We start from the raw sequence: 12,500 nt of genomic DNA, 5'->3' as shown, positions 1-12,500 counted from the left end.
TCCACCATTACCGTTACAATAAGACTTTTCAGCTGTTCTCTTCTTATCATACGGCTCAAGAATTTCAGCGGTCTCCCCGTCAGTGTCCTTGTCATCTTCCTTCCCATACTTGTAAAAATGTTGTCTATACGCTCTCTGCTTTATCCTCTACCGCTGCCTTCTTAGCATTCTTCTCTGCAACTTTGTACTGTTCTTGATATGCATTTCCCATAATTTCATACTTTTTTCCTTTTCTTTTCTTTTTTACCAACTTTCTATCGCGAACCTTTGCCATAATTTCTCGTTCCCCCACTACCAGTTCTCCTTATTTTGCAGTGTTCTCTTTCTTAAAAAAAAAAAAAGGAAAAAAAAAGAAAAAAGAATAAAAATAGATAAAAAAGTAAATAAAAGAAAAAAAAACATTGAGGTGGCGGAAATATTTTCTCTTTGCTCAAAATAAATAAATGAATAAATTAATAGAAAATAAATAAATAAGTAAATGAAAGAAGAAAAACACTGGGATGGCGGCCATATTTTCACTCCTCCTTTAAACGCTTCTCTTTTCTCTGTCATGATGTTTATGATCGTTAATATAAAAGGCGGCCAGAAGTAAAAGGTAATTCTCTCTCTCTCTCTCTCTCTCTCTCTCTCTCTCTCTCTCTCTCTCTCTCTCTCTCTCTCTCTCTCTCTCTCTCTCTCTCTCTCTCTCTCTCTCTCTCTCTCGTTTCCCTGCCTCACCCAAACTGTCATGGAGTCAAAGAAACTTCCTTCTAGTTTATCTTCATCTTACCGCTGTGCTTTGAAACTCCATTGTCGTCTTCTGCTTTTATTGCATGTGTAAGTGTCAGTGACTCGGGACTCAGGGCAACGTACAGCAATTATGAATTTGTACGATTGTAAAATTGTAGTGTGTTCATTGTACTTACGGGATTTTCTTTTCTTTTTTTTTTCCTCTCTTTTTAAGTTTTGGTATCTCTCTCTCTCTCTCTCTCTCTCTCTCTCTCTCTCTCTCTCTCTCTCTCTCTCTCTCTCTCTCTCTCTCTCTCTCTCTCTCTCTCTCTCTCTCTCTCTCTCTCTCTCTCTCTCTCTCACCAAACATGACTTGTATTCAGAAAACAATCTTAACAAGCCTCGTGACCAAATTTGCATATCCAACAACAGAGAGAGAGAGAGAGAGAGAGAGAGAGAGAGAGAGAGAGAGAGAGAGAGAGAGAGAGAGAGAGAGAGAGAGAGAGAGAGAGAGAGAGAGAGAGAGAGAGAGAGAGAGAGAGAGAGAGAGAGAGAGAGAGAGAGAGAGAGAGAGAGAGAGAGAGAGAGAGAATCAGGTTTTATTTCTGGACGATTTTCTTTTATTAACGATCATAAACGTTTTTGTTTTTTTATGTTATGACTATTGACTGATATTATCTCTGTTTAAGGTGTTTCGGAAATTAAAGCAGGGTAGCAATAGTTGTGCCAGATTTAGCGATGGGTTCTGAATGTGTGTTTGGAGGTAAATGATTTGTGCAAGTTCCATCAAAGATTGCTCCTGTGTGTAAGTCTACGGTGAAGGAGTGTCGTGTTTCATTAACTCTACGGGAAATCAGTGCCATAATTCATTAATTTGTGCTCAACCCTAAAAAATGAAGAAAAAAATCCTTTTCCGTGTAACTCTACGGCAAATTAGTGTCACGGTTCATTGACTCTACGGGAAAATTTGTGCCATATTTCACTAACCTTTCGATTAACACTTGATGTATATTCCTTTCCCTAATTACCAATCACCCTGAGACACCTTTACTTGCACTTCAGCCCCATCCACTATTTACTCTAGGAAGAAGTTGCAAAAAAAAAAAAAAAAAATATATATATATATATATATATATATATATATATATATATATATATATATATATATATATATATATATATATATATATATATATATATATATATATATATATATATATATATATATATATATATATATATATATATATATATATATATATATATATATATATATATATATATATATATATATATATATATATATATATATATATATATATATATATATATATATATATATATATATATATATATATATATATATATATATATATATATATATATATATATATATATATATATATTCTCTTTTTATCGCTAACATTTCTTTTTGATGCTTATGAAGGCTTCACGTGTTACTTCTGGTGGTCTAAAATCAATGTACTTCAAATGTAACAATAGTGTTTGTGTGTCCTTCCTTGGCGCATGGAAATGGTCATGGCTCTAGAAAAAACACTGTGAAAGGGAGAATAGAATATCATACCTTATTTACATAAGTACTGCCAATCATGAAAAAAAAGAATGCAAAATATTAGCTGCAATCTTAGAAACACTATAGCCACTCAGCTACAGAACCACATCAGTGCAAGGCATTGAATGAGCACTTACAGTCACTCCTACTAATTAATCCCTCCCATGGAAGCTGAAGTCAAGACCAGCCAAGGGCAACATAAACGATTAAACAAAAAGGTCCATGCCAGTTCCCGATTAGTTCCGAGAGAGTTTGCTAAAAGAATGGGATAAATGTCTTGGACCTTCCCTCTTAAATGAGTTCAGGTCATAGGAAAATGGAAATACACAAACAGGCAGGGAGTTGCAGAGCTTACCAGATATATATATATATATATATATATATATATATATATATATATATATATATATATATATATATATATATATATATATAGAGAGAGAGAGAGAGAGAGAGAGAGAGAGAGAGAGAGAGAGAGAGAGAGAGAGAGAGAGAGAGAGAGAGAGAGAGAGAGAGAGAGAGAGAGAGAGAGATGAATGATTAGATTGAGAGTACTGGTTAGAAAATTACAAAATGAGGCTGGACAGAGTAAAGGATGAAAAGAAGAAGGCGAAAGAAAAGTAAAGAAAAGACGAAAGACAACAGAAAAAATAGAAAAGGAAATTGATAGAAATGAATGAAATGAAAGTAAAATTGTTGAGTTAGAATATGGAGCAGGACAGAGTAAACAATGAACAAAAAAGAGGGAAAAGAGAAGAAAATAGGAAAGGAAAAAGAAAGACGAAAAGTAAATTGAGAGGAATGAATGAAGTGAAAGTAATATCGAGCGGAATAAAATAAAGGATGAAAAAAAAACGACAAGAGAAAAGAAATAAATAAAAGACGTAATGAAAAGAAGACGAAAAGGAAATCGACATGATTGAATGAGAGGAGAGTGAAATTGTTGACGTAGACTGTGGGGCAGAACAGAGTAAAAGATGAAAAAGAATAAAGATGAAAGAAAAAAAATGAAAAGACCAAGGGAAAAAGAAAAAGAAAAAAAGGAAATTGATAGGAATGAATGAGATGAAAGTAAAATTGCTGAGTTAGAATAAGAACAGAGTAACCGATCAAAAGACGAAAGAAAACTCAAGAAGGAATAATAAGAGATGAATAGAGATGAATGGAAACACACCCATTTGACTTAATGCTTAGTGGAACGTGGTTACTTTTCCCTAAGACTGAATGGTACTGACGATTACCTTCAAAGATTTACATACACCTGAGTAATGGAGCACAGTCACGAACCCCAGTGAATATTGACCGACTAATTAACTTTTTTTTTCATAGTGAGAGCTGTGCAGAGACAAAAAAAAGAAAAAAAAACTGGAAATGCTGTAGGAAGACGACTTTTCTTTTCTTTTCATGGTAGAATTTGTGCGAAAACATTAAACACTGGAAATGCAATACACGGACAAATTTCCCTATTGATATTGTCTTTTTCTTTTTCATAGTAAGAGCTGTGCAATGTAAAAAAATAATAATAATAATGGAAATGTAATAGGTGGAGTAATTTCTCTATTAATGTTCATGTTTCTTTTATTTATCTATTTTGTTTATTTTTTTTCATAGTAAAAGCTGTGCAAAGATAACAAACACCGGAAATGCGATAGATGGACAGGTTTCTCTATCAATGTTTTCTCTTTTTCTTTTCTTTTTTTTTCATAGTAAGAGCTGTGCAAAGTTAACTAACACTAGAAATGCGATAGATGGATTGGTTTTTCTATTGATATTACTTTCGTCTTGCTGTTTAGACGTGTACAGTCGCAATAACAAGTCTATCAACCTGCTAGATTCTTCCCCATTCCCCTCTCCGTCTACAATCCTGTGATCTGAGCTTACGAAGCATGAAAACCTGGAAACTAATGGAATCTTAAGTCACAGAATAAATCTTGACGGAAAACATTGAACTCGGAATGAAAATAAGGTTATGTTCTCTCACCACGACTATTTTCAAACCCTACTGAGGTTCTCAAGATTATTTTTCCTGTTAATAATGTAGAAATGTAGTTGATCTGTCACTGGGACCGTAAACACAGTCGTAAAAGAGCATTGTAGCTTCAAGTAGAGCCTTTTGAATGTGTTGTAATTAAAGAATAAAGAAAAAAGGAATCACGTAAGAAAAACGAGTGTAACAAGAATGAAAAAAATGAAGAAATAGGTAAGAAATGGAAAAGTAAATTAGGGAAGAAGATGAGAAACGTGAAAGCAAGTACCAATATTAGAAGACGCTATCATCATTACTCATATAGAAAAGAGACGACACATGACCAACGAGGAGAACTAGATGATACAAGATGTGGTGAATCATTACAAGACTAGCAGAGCCGGAGATTAGCAGCGTCTTGTCTTGGAGATAATGAACACAGTAAAGTCATTATTCAGAAATGCTTTCCTCTCTCATCGTGACCATTTTCAAAGACCAGAGAAACGATTAGCTGAGTTCTAAAGGCTATTCGTCTTGTCGATAATGCAGAAAACCTGTTAGCATGTCACTAGAATTACAGAAACATCCTTAAAAACCCGTGTCACTTCAACTAGAGCCCTTTAAAAAAAAGTGGAGGTGGGGAGCAGAAGTGTTTCAGAACATGGGCCTTACAAGTGGGACACATTTAGTGGAGGTTAGTTATGGCTTGTCACTATGACTGACAGCATACAAGTCCCCCAACACTCATTCACCACAGACTCAATGAAATGCACCACACATTCACCACACCACAACAAAATAATGATCACCACCAACACGCACAGATAAAAAATTAACCCCACGGATGACTATAGCACCACTCCACCACAGCTATCTTGCTTTATTTCTTACTACCTTATTATTTCTTTTTACTCTTATTATTACTTTTTTTTTATCGTGGTGAATACTAGATAACTAAAAACACCAGACGGAAAGATAATAATCACTAATACCAGTAAAATAAGGCAAACACCGCCGCAATTATTTCATTTTTTTTTTTTTCCATTGTGAGTGCCAAATAAGTAAATACTCCAGACGGAAAGACAATCACGCCACCACTAATACTTACAAATGAAGATAAACTACAACACAGTTATCTTGCAATACTAAAAACTTCCTTTCTCTATTCTTTTCTATCTTTCTATTCCATTGTGAGTGCCAGATAAGTAAATACTGCAGACGGGAAGACAATTGCACCACCATTAATACTTACAAATCAAGGTAAACTACAACACAATTATCTTACAATACTAACTACTGACTTTATTTTGTATTTTCTTTCTTTCTTTTCCATTGAAAGTGCCAGACAAGTAACTACACCAGACGGAAAGATAATTGCATCTCCATTAATACGTGCAAAACAAGATCAACTACACCACACTTACCTCACAATACTAACTACTTACTTTATTTACATTTTTTTTTTCCATTATGAGTGCTAGGTAATAAAAAAAACACCAAGACGGAAGGGCAATCATAGCGCTTCTCATACGTTCAATAAATAAATAAAGAAAGAAAGAAATAGATAAATGATAAATCAAATAAATAACTCCCTTGATCATCTCCCTACTCTGAAAACTTACTTTATTTATTCTTTTCTTTCTTTTTTTTCTTCGTGAGTGGTAGGTAACTGAAACACACACACACACACACACACACACACACACACACACACACACACACACACAGGGCCGGGTTCGAGTCTCAGCGCGGCGAGGCAAATGGGCAAGTCTCTTAATGTGTGGGGTGTGTTCACCTAGCAGTAAACAAGTACGGGATGTAACTCGAGGGGTTGTGGCCTCGCTTTCCCGGTGTGTGGAGTGTGTTGTGGTCTCAGTCCTACCCGAAGATCGGTCTATGAGCTCTGAGCTCGCTCAGTAATGGGGAAGACTGGCTGGGTGACCAGCAGACGACCGCGGTGAATTACACGCACACACACACACACACACACACACACACACACACGCACACACGGTGTGTGGTGTGTGCCTGGTCTCAGGCCTATCCGAAGATCGGAAATAATGAGCTCTGAGCTCGTTCCGTAGGGTAACGTCTGGCTGTCTCGTCAGAGACTGCAGCAGATCAAACAGTGAAACACACACACACACACACACACACACACACACACACACACACACACACACACACACACACACACACACACACACACACACACACACACACACACACACATGATATTTTATTTGACAAACTTAAACATATTAGCATTAAAATTGTTACAAAATTATCTCACTAACAGGACACAGGCTGTGTATTGTAATTCGAAATATTCTCTTACTAAATCCATATCAGTATGTGTTCCACAGGGATCTATACTAGGACCAACCCTTTTTCTTATTTATATAAATGATATAATCAAATCCAGCTCAAAAGTTACTTTCACTCTGTATGCAGACGACATAAACTTGCTTATGAAAGACAAGGACATACACACTCTACACTCAAACTGGACCTAAGAACTACATTTAATAAATCAATGGATAAAACATAACAAAATAACACTCAATAGAAGTAAAACTAATTATATTTTTTTCCAAAATCGGTCAGTAAAAAATCATATCCAACCAATACTTCTTGAAGGTCAAACTTTGCAATGTGTCACTCAAATAAAATTTTTAGGTGTATTTATTGATGATCACCTTAATTGGAATATTCATATTGATAATGTATGTATGAACTGTGGGATATTGTACAAGATACGGAATCAACTCACAACTGAAGCCCTACTGAGTATTTACTATACACTCTGCTATCCTTATTTTATTTATTGTGTCTCAGTTTGGGCCTGCACTTGGCCGTCTTTCATAAATAGATTAAAGATAATTAAAAAAAAATTTTGCGATGTATATTTTTTTATGGGTAAATTCGACTCAACATCCACAGTTTTTTCTAATCATAAACTATTGAATTTCTTCGATATTCATAAGTGTTTTGTCCTTTTCTCCATCTTCAAATTCATTAAAAGATATCCAAATAATAACCTATTTAAATGTGTAGATTCACCGTATGCAACAAGAGGTGGGAACTTGAATTTGGAGTGCCCGCAATTCCGCACACAGTTATTCAAGCACAGCATATTTTACTTTGGTCCACAGCTATGGAATTCCTTGCCTCCTAATATAAAAGATATTACTAGTATCAGTTACTTTCAGTTTAAAAGAAAAACCAAAGAACATTTCCTTAGATGTTTATAACTAGCAGCTTGCAGTCCATCATTTATTTGTATTGTATGATAAATTTACTTTAAAGCTGGATATAAATTATTCAGGAAGTATATATATATATATATATATATATATATATATATATATATATATATATATATATATATATATATATATATATATATATATATATATATATATATATATACATATATGTGTATGTACGCACAAGTAATGTGTTCGTATGTATGTATAGCGTGAACGTGATTGGGTGAAATATGACTTATTCTTGTACTTCTATAAATATATTGCTAAGTGAAGTCTTCCAACAGAGTCACCACATAGTTTAGTAACTCCGTCTATCAGGGAGCCTTGGCTCGATAGACCATGCCAATGAACACATCTGTTTAACCAATATATATGTACATGTAATGAAATGGCAATAAATTTTACTTTACTTTACTTTACACACACACACACACACACACACACACACACACACACACAAGACGGATGGAGAATTATAGCACCATTTCCTTTAATGATCTTGGATTACTAATAACTTAATTATTTTTTTCTCTTCTTTCTTTCTTCGATTGTGAGTGCTGGATAAGAGAAAAAAAAAAAAACACCTTGCCAATGTATCACTAGAACCATAAAAACACCCTTAAAACACCTTTATCTAGGGCAGTGGTTCTTAACCTGGGGTACCTGTACCCCCAAGGGGTACGAAACCTTAAACCTAGGGGTACGAGGCATGGTAGCCAGTGCAATGGTACCGTATATTTACTATGAGAAAGCAAAACATATATTTTCCAAATTTTTCTCTCTCTATTATTGTCTCAATTTTTTAAAGTTAGTGTTGATGTGTTGGTGTATTATGTAGTATTACTCATAATTACTGTTATAATTTGCATTCATTGAATCCTACCAATTGACACTTTTCATTTGAAATAAAAAAAAAAGTGCCTTTGTTCAGAAATTAAAAAAATCTAATAATTCATAGCAAGGTTTTTATCACTAATCCCTTTCATATGTTTGTATAGTATTTATATTGGAGGGGGTGCAAGAATTTTTTCTGAGATAACAAGGGGTACGGGCACTGAAAAAGGTTAAAAACCTCTGATCTAAGGGAAGAAGAATTATAACACCATTTCTTTAAACAATTTGCAACACTAACAACTTATTCTATTTATTCATTTTCTTCTTTTTTTTTCCATTGTGAATGCTGAATATCTGGAAAAAAAAAGCAAACACACCAGAGGGAAGGGTAATTACAGCTCCATTTCTTTAACCATCTTGCAACACAAACAACTTACTTTATTCCCGCAGTGCGCCATGTTACCTCCTCTGTCCGACCCTGCCTTCACCTTTGTGTCCGCCACCCCCTTTACGTGTCTATGTATGTGTGTGTGTGTGTGTGTGTGTGTGTGTGTGTGTGTGTGTGTGTGTGTTCAGGTGTTGTGGTAACTCACGACGTAATGTCATTTCGTATACAAACACGCGCACACACACACCCATACACACACACACACACACACACACACACACACACACACACACACACACACACACACACACACACACACACACACACACACACACACACACACACACACACACGCACACACACGCGCTCCCTGTTTTCATTTTATAGTTCCTCCCTGTTTTTTTTTTCTTTTTCTCATGCTTTCATTATTTTCTTTTCTTTCTGGTTTTCTTTTGCTTTTTTTTATTTTCTATTCCTTACTTCAGTCTGTCTTAAGGAAATTGTCCGTTTTTTTCCCCTTAAACCTTTCATCTCTATATTTTAACCACTTTAACATCTCTCTCTCTCTCTCTCTCTCTCTCTCTCTCTCTCTCTCTCTCTCTCTCTCTTCAGACATCATATTTTAAAATTTCCCACGCTTTATTTGGTTCTTTAATTTTCCTCTCCCTCCAATAGTTTCCCTCTTTCTTTCTCTATCTCTATTTCTTTTCTCTCTCTAGTGTTCTAATTTTCACTCTTATCGTTGGTTTTTTTCTTGATACATTTTCTATGATCTTTTTCATCACATCTATATTTATTTATTTTTTTCGTTTCCCTCCTTTATTTAGATTTTTTTTTCGTAATTTTTTCATTAATTACTTTTTCCCATTCTCTTTGTTTCCTCTCCTATTTTTTTCTGTTTTTCTACTTACTTTCCAACTCTGTTTATTTCCTATTCCTTCTCTTTTTATTTCCTTTTTTGTACATGAATTTCTCTTATTCTCATTCTCTTCCTTTATTTCCCTTTTGCTCTTTTAGTCCGTAATTTTTTCGTTCTCATCTTAATTACTTTCCTTTCTCTTTTGTGTAGTTTTTCTTTTCCTATCCTTAATGTTCTTAAAGTCTGTTTTCTTAGTTTAAAGAAATTTTTCCTGATTTCCTTATTTCCATCCCCTTCATTGTTTTTTCTCATTGTCTTTTGCATTTTTTTTTTTTTCGTTTCGATATATTTTCTTTATTACTTTATTTGTTTATTTATCTATTCATTCATTTATTCATTCATCTCTTTATTTTTTTGTGGGGAAGATGTTCTCTATTTCTGTTATCTATTCACACACTTCCATTTCTTTATCTCCCTTTTTCTTTCTTTTATTTATCTTTTTTTTTATATTATTTCGTCTTCCTATGCGGCGCCGTTTGATGATCGTTGCGGCACCATCAGTCTGTCCATTTTTCCTATCAGTGTTTTCTCTTTTTCTTTCTTTTCTTTTCTGCGGCGCTGTGGCTCAATTCCCCTTTTTGTATCATCCGTATTGAGAAACGCACTGCTCTCTCACTACGACTATTTTCCAACACTGCAGAGGTGATCAGCTGGATTCTCTGGAGTGTTCCTGCTGTTAGTAAAGTAGAAAATTCTGTCATTGTATCACTAAAACCATAAAAAAACAGCCTTAACTTCTTCATTACTAGGACATATTTTTACATTGAAATTTGGGTATGATTAGACAATTTTATTTACATTAGAAAGGGTCTATGGAGGTCAGAAGAATAATGGCCATATTCTTCACTATTTTAATTCCCACATAAGTTTCTGAAGCTGTATAAAATCACTATATAGTAAGCAGAATGAATATGAAAATGCGCCATGGTACTGAAGGGGTTAAAAACATCTGTAACTTTTATCTAGGAAAGTGTTTCTGTTCATAATAATGTAGAAATTTTATTAATGGATCACTAAAAATATAAAGAAATATCAATAAAAAACACCAATAACTTTACCTTGAGGAAGTGTTTTTGCTGTCAATAATGTAGAAATTGTGTCAAGGTATCAGTAGAATCATAAAAACATCCTTAAGAACACATGTAACTTTATCTCGGTTGAGTGTTTCTGCTGTCAATAATGTAAACTTTTGTCAGTGTACCACTAAATCCATAAAAACACCCTTAAAACACCTGTAACTTTATCTCGGGCCTTTTACAGTGTAGAGAAGGTGTGAGCTGGGTATTGCTGGGGTGTTCTCAATGGGTTTGGTTAGATTGGATCAGGTTACGTTTGGACAAATTTTCAGAGACACCTGCTATGTGTACACGTCAGCCAATCATGATCTTGTGAAAACCGGCGTGTCTGTCTGTGTGTAATTCACCTCGGTCGTCTTCTGGTCACCCAGCCAGTCTTCCCCATTACGGAGCGAGCTCACTCCACACACCGGGAAAGCGAGGCCACAACCCCCCGAGTTACATCCCTTACCTATTTACTGCTAGGTGAACAGGGGCCACACATTAAGAGGCTTGCCCATTTGCCTCGCCACTTACCGGGACTCGAACCCGGCCCTCTCGATTGTGAGTCGAGCGTGCTAACCACTACACTACGCGGTGTGTGTGTGTGTGTGTGTTTCACTGTTTGATCTGCTGCAGTCTCTGACGAGACAGCCAGACGTTACCCTACGGAACGAGCTCAGAGCTCATTATTTCCGATCTTCGGATAGGCCTGAGACCAGGCACACACCACACACCGGGACAACAAGGTCACAACTCCTCGATTTACATCCCGTACCTACTCACTGCTAGGTGAACAGGGGCTACACGTGAAAGGAGACACACCCAAATATCTCCACCCGGCCGGGGAATCGAACCCCGGTCCTCTGGCTTGTGAAGCCAGCGCTCTAACCACTGAGCTACCGGGCATGTGTGTGTGTGTGTGTGTGTGTGTGTGTGTGTGTGTGTGTGTGAATAGAATACAATAGAAAAAAAATATTTGTTAGTATGCTCAAGCTTTACAAGTAAAGAATGGAGTACATCTCCGTAGTAAACAAACAGTAACAAGGATAATAATAAGAATAAGCATAAGAATAATGAAAGACATAGAATGTTTCTTAATAGAAAATAACAAAATGAAATAAAACAGTATCAATAATCCACCATACTGATCATTTACCTAAACTTACTCATTATTAACTTTGTAAACACAGATAACTTTGTGAGAATATTCACATTTGCATTTTGCAACAACTCAGCAAACTTAGAAATTGATGTCCTGACTGGGTAATAGCTTGGTACATACATCTCTCCACCTTACATGTGTGTATGTGTGTGTTTCACGGTTTGATCTGCTGCAGTCTCTGACGAGACAGCCAGACGTTACCCTACGGAACGAGCTCAGAGCCCATTATTTCCGATCTTGGGATAGGCCTGAGACCAGGAACACACCACACACCGGGACAACAAGGTCACAACTCCTCGATTTACATCCCGTACCTACTCACTGCTAGGTGAACAGGGGCTACACGTGAAAGGAGACACACCCAAATATCTCCACCCAGCCGGGGAATCAAACCCCAGTCCTCTGGCTTGTTAAGCCAGCGCTCTAACCACTGAGCTACCGGGCGTGTGTGTGTGTGTGTGTGTGTGTGTGTGAGTGCTTGCATATGTGTGTGTGTGTGTATTTCAATGTTTGATCTGCTGCAGTCTCTGACGAGACAGCCAGACGTTACCCTACGGAACGAGCTCAGAGCTCATTATTTCCGATCTTCGGATAGGCCTGAGACCAGGCACACACCACTC

The 12,500-nt window shown here is 36.0% G+C and overlaps 1 non-coding gene across 1 annotated transcript; it reads right to left on the bottom strand.

The window, feature by feature from the left end:
• Positions 1-12,251: 12,251 nt before the first annotated feature.
• Positions 12,252-12,325, bottom strand: Trnav-aac. The gene has a single exon. It is a non-coding gene; the product is annotated as a tRNA-Val (tRNA).
• Positions 12,326-12,500: the final 175 nt, after the last annotated feature.

The sequence above is a fragment of the Portunus trituberculatus genome, chromosome 34 (genome assembly GCF_017591435.1).
Source record: "Portunus trituberculatus isolate SZX2019 chromosome 34, ASM1759143v1, whole genome shotgun sequence".
Classification (NCBI taxonomy): Eukaryota; Metazoa; Arthropoda; class Malacostraca; order Decapoda; family Portunidae; genus Portunus; species Portunus trituberculatus.
Note: the sequence above shows the minus strand (reverse complement) of the source record. Positions and strands in the feature narration are given on the sequence as shown.